Source organism: Hypomesus nipponensis, chromosome 10, assembly GCF_054491055.1.
Source record: "Hypomesus nipponensis isolate SF chromosome 10, ASM5449105v1, whole genome shotgun sequence".
NCBI lineage: Eukaryota > Metazoa > Chordata > Actinopteri > Osmeriformes > Osmeridae > Hypomesus > Hypomesus nipponensis.
The window spans coordinates 7,925,936-7,935,321 of NC_140370.1; the positions used below are offsets into that span (position 1 = coordinate 7,925,936).

The 9,386-nt window shown below is 42.8% G+C and overlaps 1 long non-coding RNA gene across 1 annotated transcript; it reads left to right on the top strand.

The window, feature by feature from the left end:
• The first annotated feature begins 6,850 nt into the window (after window positions 1-6,850).
• LOC146271447 (uncharacterized) lies at window positions 6,851-9,014 on the top strand. Its single transcript, XR_014767086.1, has 2 exons — window positions 6,851-6,918; window positions 8,686-9,014. It is a non-coding gene; the product is annotated as an uncharacterized LOC146271447 (long non-coding RNA).
• The last annotated feature ends 372 nt before the right edge of the window (window positions 9,015-9,386 follow it).

Here is a 9,386-nt window from a genome sequence, read left to right on the forward strand (position 1 = left end):
AATTGTGAAACTATGAACTAACACACCTCACATTTAAATATCTTACACATCTTGTCACATCTTAGTTCTGGGTTCGAAATCTTCCCAATGATCAAACAATATATACTTTATGTATATATTATATGTATGTATATATATACGGGCTAGTAATCAGAAGGTTGCCGGATCGATTCCCAGCCGTGCCAAAAAATGATGTTGTGTCCTGGGGCAAGGCACTTCACCCTACTTGCCGCGGGGGGAATGTCCCTGTACTTACTGTAAGTCGCTCTGGATAAGAGCGTCTGCTAAATGACTAAATGTAAATGTTATGTGTGGACTGTGTGTAGTTACGGCTTTCAAAAGAATGAGGTCACGTTCAAACCACTAAAACGCTTGCTCAAAGGTTCAAAGGTAGGAGGTTATAGTGGCTGGTGACTTGTAGCTCCACTTGTCTTGACAGGCCTACTATCAAGGCCTAGGCCGGTCCTAATGTCATTTCCCCTCTCTGTCCCCAGGGCAGCAGGAAACCTGGTATCTATGGGTCTAACGCCACCAGCTTCCCCCGATCCCCACTGATTTGTCAACACCGCCACAAAGCGTTTCTTCCTCCAGGTCAGGCAGGTTCCCCCGGCACATTTCAGATGTTATCACAAAGGGAGCAAGGTGTATCAACCAAAGACAGTAACCCCAAGCTAACAGCCATACCCCCTGTTGATGTGTGTTTGTGTCCTTTGCTTTTGAAGTGTTTCAAAATGCAGTGCTTGAACTGCAGGGCGACTCATTTTGTCAAGTATTACTAGAAGAAGCAATGGGTAAATGCAGCAGGTAAAATTCTTTTTGATTTCATCCTCCAGAACAAGTAACACCAGTTAGATGGGAAAAACGTACAGTTGAGGCAGTTTTAAGCAGGGATTAACTCAATTGGGTGTAACTAGGACTGAGTAATTCTGCAGTCGCTTGTCTTCCGAGCGGTAGAGTAGATGGTCACAGTGTGGTGAACAGACAAACGGGATCCGGCTTGCGGTCATGATTTTAACACATGCTCCTTCAGATATTAATGTAACTAGCTTTCATTATGAGCCCCAACACGCGTCAAGAGGTTGCAGTATGATTAGGTAGTTGATCACATGGGGAAGTCTTCTACATTTAAGGCTTCAAAAATGCACAAATCACCTCAGCTTTCTTGAAACTGTTATCTGGGTGTATACTGTGGTGTGGTTTGTACTCAAGTGAGCTATAACCAGGGCCGTTCTTGTGCATTTCAGGTATAAAAGTGTGCAGAACTGTCATTGCAGTGAACTGTTATCTGGGTGTACACAGTGACAGAGAATGTGGTTTGTTAAGGGGCCACAAGTTGGTTTCCTCTCTTACTTTCTACTGTTACTTATGTGGGCCAGACTTTCCACGGGTACACACACAAGCCAATGCTGTATCATCTAAATCATTAGTCAGCAAGAGAATAAAAACTGCTGTATACAGACACAAAGTGAATGAACAAAATAAATAGAAATACACAATTGCAATTTGGAATAAACTAACCCAGTGGTACAATGTTCAGATCAGTACAGTTTTGCTGTAAATGCTCACACAAACACTCACAAATATCTTTCTTAATCTTAATCTTAATCTACACCAGACTGCAGTGTAAGTGTGGCAGTTGCACATGTCACATACTCAACACACCAATAATGGATGTACATGTACCACACCTAATCCCTATAAGAAATCAAAATCAGGCTAGTCTATCAATAGGTCTTCAAAAGAGGAGTAATTATTGTACCATTACGACTTCAGGGCCTCTCCCAATTAACTGTCAATCTTCAAAACAATCACAACCTCATTTGTTTTTTACCCAGCGCTCGTTAATAACTTTTATCTCTTATTTTTATCTCCGACTCAGAAACCCCTCATTGATCTAGTTTCAATAAGGTGACATTCACTGAGTCTTTGAAAGGATGTTGTTTGATTGCAGGGGTACAGGCTAGTTTAAGTGGTCAGAGTAGGATGGCTAGTTACTACAAAGTTGTATACTTGACTTAAGACGATTGCTTCGTGTTTGTTTTGTACTATGTTTTTGTACTTTGAGGTCCAGCACATTTTTCTACTGTTGTTTTAAACTGGGTGCAGACATAGCATTATCCAGCTGGCAATACAACGGCCTCTCACCCTTTTTTTCTTTTTCTTTCTTTCTTTCTTTCTTTCTTTCTTTCTTTCTTTCTTTCTTTCTTTCTTTCTTTCTTTCTTTCTTTCTTTTTCTCTCTCTCTCTCTCTCTCTCTCTCTCTCTCTCTCTCTCTCTTTCTCTCTCTCTCTCTCTCTCTCTCTCTCTCTCTCTCTCTCTCTCTCTCACGTGTCAAGGTCAAGCTACCGCACACACCAGAAGTTGTTGTTGAACCAGTGCTGATGGAAATTAACCGTGGTGTGTATGTGTTTGTATCATGACTGGGTTTCTTATTCATCCCCCAACTGTTCCCAGGATGTGATCATCGCATGTTGTCACAGTGAATAGTGTGTGTCGGACACACACACTGCTAGTGCTTAGCAACAGCACGTAATGTGACAGACATTAGCGAGGACAGATATTGTAATCCTTATTTAGCATTATATGTCAATGACAACATAAACCGTCGACACAGTGTCCGTTTTTATAACATCAATAAAATACAGCCACCCCAATCATACCAGCTTGCATCGTTATGGCAACAGAAATTCACAACCTTCTTCACCTTAAAAAAAAGAAAGGCAGATATCTTAACCTCATGCTTAGGGGGCAAAGGTCAAAATTGGCAGCTCAAGGGAGCCAAAATGTCTGTGACCTCTCAGAGTCTCAAAGCGACCTTTCTTGACCTTGACTGTCCACTTAAGGGCCCACCTGCACTTACCGTAACCACTAATTAGCTCAATTTTTTTTGCCAGGGTCTTAGCCTAACTGTCAGACCTCCTTTTTTCACTTGCTGCTCACTTGAGCTTCAAGCCATGCCAGAGTGGCGCATAATAACTCCCAACTCACATTCATCCCTGAGTTGTTGTTATTGTTGGCCTAAGTGAGGTAAATTATAACATGTCTGGGCGTCTCTCCCCTGGAAGGCAGGACAGATCGTACTCTTCAACCTGAGGCAGGATTGTGGTGGAGGGGGAGGACGGGGGGGGGGGGGAGAGAGAAACACGCTTGATCCATAAACGGTCTGTGCTTATATGAGCGACCCCTGGAGCTCTGGGTGACATTCGACTTTCTGTACCGCAGCGGTTTGATCAGACCCCAGGCCAGGGAGAAGTCAGCAGAGGAGATGTGCTTCTGGAAAAGAAGTCATTAACTGGTCTTGCCTTTAAATACATCTTAATTTGAACATGATTATATGTCACACTCATCTACAACTAATGGGATAATTGTCTGGGGGAAGTTAAGTGTTGTTGAACATAATATATTACTATGTCCAGCATATAGTAGAGGAGATACATAGAGGAGAGAGGCATACCTTTTGAACATCAGCATGGGCTATCATTGTAGGCCTTGGTAGGCAAAAAGTGTCACATTTCACGTATCTGCAGCTCTTGGAGTAGTTAAGAGGTGTGCTCTGCTTTGATGCAACTAGCTAACCACATCCTGTTTTTTTTTTCCACAAGTGAATCATTTTACCGTTTGACTATTGTTTCCTTGATTTGTATGCAGGCGACCTTGTGGTGTGTGGTCGTATGCACACCACTTAAAGCCTCGTATGTGTTCTGTGTGCTCGCAACCGGCAATCACAGTCCCTCCCTGATTCTCCGAGCGATTTGTCTTTTTTTGTGTCTGTGTTTGTTCATCTGTATGTTTGTGTGTATGTGCGCGTGCGCATGCACATGCTTGTGTTTTGTCTCACGGTGGATCTGTTTGCGGAGTGATGTAGTAATGGAAGAAGCATGGTCCTGTGTGTCTGATAGTCCTGTGTTGATGCTCTCTCCCCCCCCCCCCCCCTCCACCAATATCCTCTGCCTCACAATCTGGAACATTTGGGATTCTCACCCTCACCCTCGCTCTCCCCTCCCTGAACAATACAATGCCAGTTGTGTTCATATCACCCTTTGGATCTCATTGCAGATAGTGAATGAGACCTCCCACTAGTCTGAGGCAGCTTTAACACCACTCCATTTCAATCCCATGTGCGTGTGCCCCTCTGTTGTTTTTCAAATCAGAGATTGGCAGGACCACATGTACACCAGTTGTGTATATACAGTGTGTCAGGGAGAAATCCAGGGAAACTGCCAAGCGTAATTTGTTGTTGCAGACTTGGAGTTGGACCGTGTTGAAGATTTATACTCATCTGGCATCCTCCTGACTTTCCCTATCTGTATTGGTCCAGCAAGCGTCAGAGCCAGCTGGGTGGCTGTGGGTTGTTCCAAAACTGTCAGTGTTAAGTGTCGGAGAGACAGGGTGTAAGATACGGATCATTTGGGCTGTAGGTGCCCCCTGAGTTGTTTGTTGAATCGAGAGAGTGAGAGTGAAGGAGAAGAGAGAAACTTAGATACACGCACAGAAACAGAGAGAAGCCCAACAACAACAGAGAGAGAGAGAAACTTGAGATTACAGAGAGAAAGGAATAGATACACACACAAAGACAGGAATAGGAAGAAACAGAGAAAAGCTCAACACATGCACACAACCCGAAGGTAACCCAGACAGACTACAAGAAAGTGTCCTCGTTGGTTTTAGATAGACAAAAGTACTTTACATTCACAAGTCCCTCATATCATCTCTGCAGTGATATTTTAAGTCCTGTTGAATCAGACTGGTATCAAGTGTGCAGAAATGACAGAGAAACTCAAGTTGCATGTACCTTTAGCAAATGTGGCTTCCACAAGCAAGGCCTCTATCTGCCGCCTCTCTAAAGTATCATTTAATGGCCATTCTCTTACATAATTTCTTCCTTGCTCTCCTCATCCGAGACCAAAATTAACTCCCATTGGGAATGTATGGTTGGGTGTGGCCCCCTTACAAGGATTCCACAAAATGGTGGTGTGGTGGGAGATCAGTACTAATCCAGCAAACCAATGTTAGGGAACCATAGCGGCCATTTTGTAAGGAGGAAGGAACTTTGACTGCAATTGTGGTGGTGTAGTTGAAAAAGCATCTTTCAAGTTATTCCATTTTGGTACTTAAAAGTGTAGGATAGGGTCCAAATATGGATGGGGAGGGATTTTAACGTTTTCTTATTTTGCTGAACCTGCATTGAGATATGCCGTCATCGTGATCTACCATGAGAGACCTCAGTTCCAGAACGTCCTTTTGGTCCCCTGCTTTTCACGGAATGTGCCCAAGCTTTCTGATTGTTCTCTTTCCTGCGACTCCACACTGGCCTTTGTTTCTGGCTCATTGCTGGCTAATTACGGAATTCCGTCAGAGCTCCTACTGCTCACCCACACTTTCGTAATGTCACCCTGCGCATAAGGTATTTCTGCCTCTGTTCTCATGCTTTTCCCCATTCAAGCAAAAGATGACAAAGTTGGCAAGAACATTCTCCATTGGAATGCCGAGGCTAAAAAGAGAGGCACCTGGTCGAAACGCCCAAACTATAGGAACCCCGGTCCAATCCCATACACCTTTATTTATCATAATTCAATTCAACTGATTTTCTAAAAACTAAAAATCTATTTCTCGCATTTCAGAAAAAATATCCTCTATAACTAGAAACAAGAAAACAACAATTGCAAATTATTTGCAAATGGAAACTCTCAAGGAATGACGGGAGGTGCAGTGAGGTCAGTATTTTGTATTATGGGTGTTCATGTCCTCTTTCTTAACTAATTGGTTTTGTGGTGTACCCTGCCATGAAATCTGTAAACTATCGCAGCAGATGTTCCTTTCTACACAACAGTGTCAGCAAACACAGAAATGGAGAAGTTGTACTGTGGCAGCAGCAGTGAAAACTTGGGTCTGAGCGTTCTCACAGGGCTTCCTTTCCTTTTATACCACCTCCTGAAATAAGCCCACTCCCATTGGCTGAGAGCAGAACTCTCATTGAATCGCATTGGACCAATTAGCAAGTAACACTTCCTGTTCTGTGAAAGATGTTTCCTGTTGATAGTAAGCTTGGAGCTGACGGAGAAAGAGGGGCCTGTTGAAACTCTGCCAGTGCTTCCCTGACCTTTACGGCACTGGCGGAAAATGTGATGCCGCTGGTTTAAGTGAGGTGTATGTGTTCACAGGCATATGGCTACACACACACACATACACACACACACACACACACACATACCCACACACACACACCCACACACCTACACACACAACACACACACACACACAGGCCTGATGATAAACACTGTTGGGGTCAAAATGTAAACACACATCTGCCACCAGCTTGTTGGTCTGAGTCACTTTTGCCATGTCATGGCAACAATCCCTTCCTCTGTCATGTCATTCAGCTGCCTTCAAAAAACGTTCCTTCTTGACGTTTCCCTCTCTGTCTCACCCCCCCCCCCACCGCCCCTCTCGATATCCTGCAGTCTTTCACATGTACGTGTCTAACTGACGATGCTTCGCTCTTCCTCTTATGGGTGACTCTTACTTTCCTCTTGACAGAGTTCAAACAGACCACACCAGCCCTTCACTGCAAACAACTGCTCTACCAAAAAGTCTCTTGTAGTAGGTTTGATGGTCAGCATCAGACCTGTACAGATATATTGACGTGTATAAAAGCTGTGAATATGAGGCACCAGGTATCTCTGGTTAGTTTAAGTAATACACTTCTGCCTAGCTATCTTTTGGCTACTTCATACATATGTGTCTTGTCAGTGATAACAGTGAGTTGTTTAACTCTTCAAAGCAATACACTCTTTTTCTTCTTCTTCACCCTCTTTAGCACCCCACACTCTTCTTCTACAGCAGAGCAGAGGGGCTATGGTCGTAGCCACAGGTTGAAAGGAATGTCTACCGTCTGGACGGGAAAATGTAATCAGCTGAGGTTAGCATATTAGGCAGGTTTCCCTCCCACTCTCTACTCTCACTCTCTTCCTCTCGGTTCCTCTCACACACACACACACTCAGTTAGACACACACACACACACAGACAGATTTACAGTTATTGTACATGCTCATATGTATGCACACACACACGCGCACACACACACTCTTTGTCTCTCTCTCATGCACTTTTTCTCTTTTTTGTACACAATTTCACTTAAGAAATGCTAACTTTTCTTAGTTACTTTCTTCTGTTTTTACATACTTGGGTCTGTGGCACAAGAGGTCACCTTGTGTGTCCATGTGACTCAACAGAGGGGTCTGTGTAGATCTGTGGGAGGTGAATGTTTTTTAAGTCTCTTCTGGGAATATCTTTATCTCAGTGTTGTGAGGGACCCATAATGTTTCTCCATACATTGTCTTTCCCTTCCTATATCTCTCTCTCCCTATCTCCCTATCTCTCTCTCTCTCTCTCTCTCTCTCTCTCTCTCTCTCTCTCCCTATCTCTCTCCCTATCTCTCTCCCTATCTCTCTCCCTATCTCTCTCTCTCTCTCTCTCTCTCTCTCTCTCTCTCTCTCTCTCTCTCTCTCTCTCTACTAAAAGATAATTAAGTTGTATATGAATACCACACTTAAACCAGCACAGAACAGACGCCCTACTGTTTGTGCTTCTCTCATGAACGCAGCATGCCCACTGTTTTTGCCTGGCGGAAACTGTTAAGTGAGCAGAAACTGGCATGTTGGAGGTATGAAAATTAGACATAATACGCATTTTCTTTCCATAGGACCTATTATTTTAAGGTCCGGTCACCTGTTTATAGACCTGTTGATCGTGCTTGAGTTGCAGTTACAATAAACTGCAGTCAGATATGAGAATTTTCAAATTCTAGATTGTTATTTATTTAAATCATCTTCAACATCATAGCATAACATAATGATAATACTTGAATTATAAGATTTTAGTTGTGTGTGATATGGAGACAGTATTTTGATTAAATCTATTGAAATTAAACAATACCACTATAGGGCATGTTCACATTTAAATGACTCATTCTTCATTTGTATCAGACTCTTCAAAGGAGAAGTATATTTCCTGAAAACTGATGACTTTACTTACATTGCGATAGTATACTTTGTGTCAGGGGTAATATTCATCATACAAATGCACACATTTTCAGAGTTCTTTGCTGTAAGCAGGGTTCGAATTGCGGGGGGGCTTGGGGGTGTTTGACCCCCCTAATTAAGACTTGGACCCCCCCAAAAGAGGTAAAAACAACAGGTTGGTGGGGTCGATGTAATTGTAAATATTTTCTTTACGCCCTGGAGAAGAAGTTGACCCCCCCCTGATTGACATTGTATAATTTGCACTCTGGCTGTAAGGCATTAGTCATTTCCTTCAAGTTCAATATCAAAGACAGACAACGATTCATGAACTAACTTGAATATATTTAAATGAAAACAGTAACTGTTTTGTGTCCTTAATTTTTTTTTACTATGATTTTTTTTTGCAATTTGTCAACTGTCTGAAACTAATCTAGTAGTCCCAGGTCTTAACACTGCCCCCCTCTATTAAGCAAAGCGAAACTCCCATTTGATACTGTAGCTTTAAAAAAAAAACTGTCATTGCTCAATCCCAATTGCTTCAGACACCCCATTCCTGGGAAAATGAATGTGTGCCCTTGTTACACATATAGTTTTTTGTCGCCACCATGGGCTGCTATTTCTCAGGGTTGTGGGCTACTTTAATAGCTACTTTGATCCCACTCAGGTTTGGAGATGGAGATTACACAGCCTCTGAGAACAATCTGCTTCCATTCTTTGGGTGAAACCACACGGCAGTCCAGGCTGAAGGGACTTCATCCTTGCACACTTCCTCTCCATCTCCACCTTTGTCCCAGATCCTCCTTCTCTTTCCCCCGGACCCTGACAGGTTGACCTCAGGAAGGTCCTCACCGCTGAAGCATTTTGACTCAATGTTAGCTGAAGCTTAAGAGAAACAGGTTAACATGAAGTCACTAGACTTGTCAGCTCTGGCTCTGCTTTTGCTTCCTATTTTTTATGAGCACAGTAAAAGCAAAAAGGTGGCATCTTGAAAAATGTGTGCTTCTTTCATTAGGTCAATGAATTTCATACACAAAACATTCTCAAGACCAACATTGTGTTTGCACTGCATTTGGGTCCTGTCAAGTCTTTGTGCTCTTCTGAATCAGAGTGATGCATCTTTTCAGCCATTGTATGTATTTCAGTCTCTGTTAGTCTCCAGTTGGGAAGTCGACTAGCCACTTTTCATCCTCTTTATGGGTCTCTTTTACACTTTGTTATAGAAAATAGTCAAGTTACGCCCATAACCATTTATCTTCCTGTACTGTAAACAGAAACCTTGAGTGAAACAAAACCCAGGCTACACATTACCTTTTTAGTTACAACACATTTCTCCACTTCAACTCCGAGGATAATTTCCTATCAGCG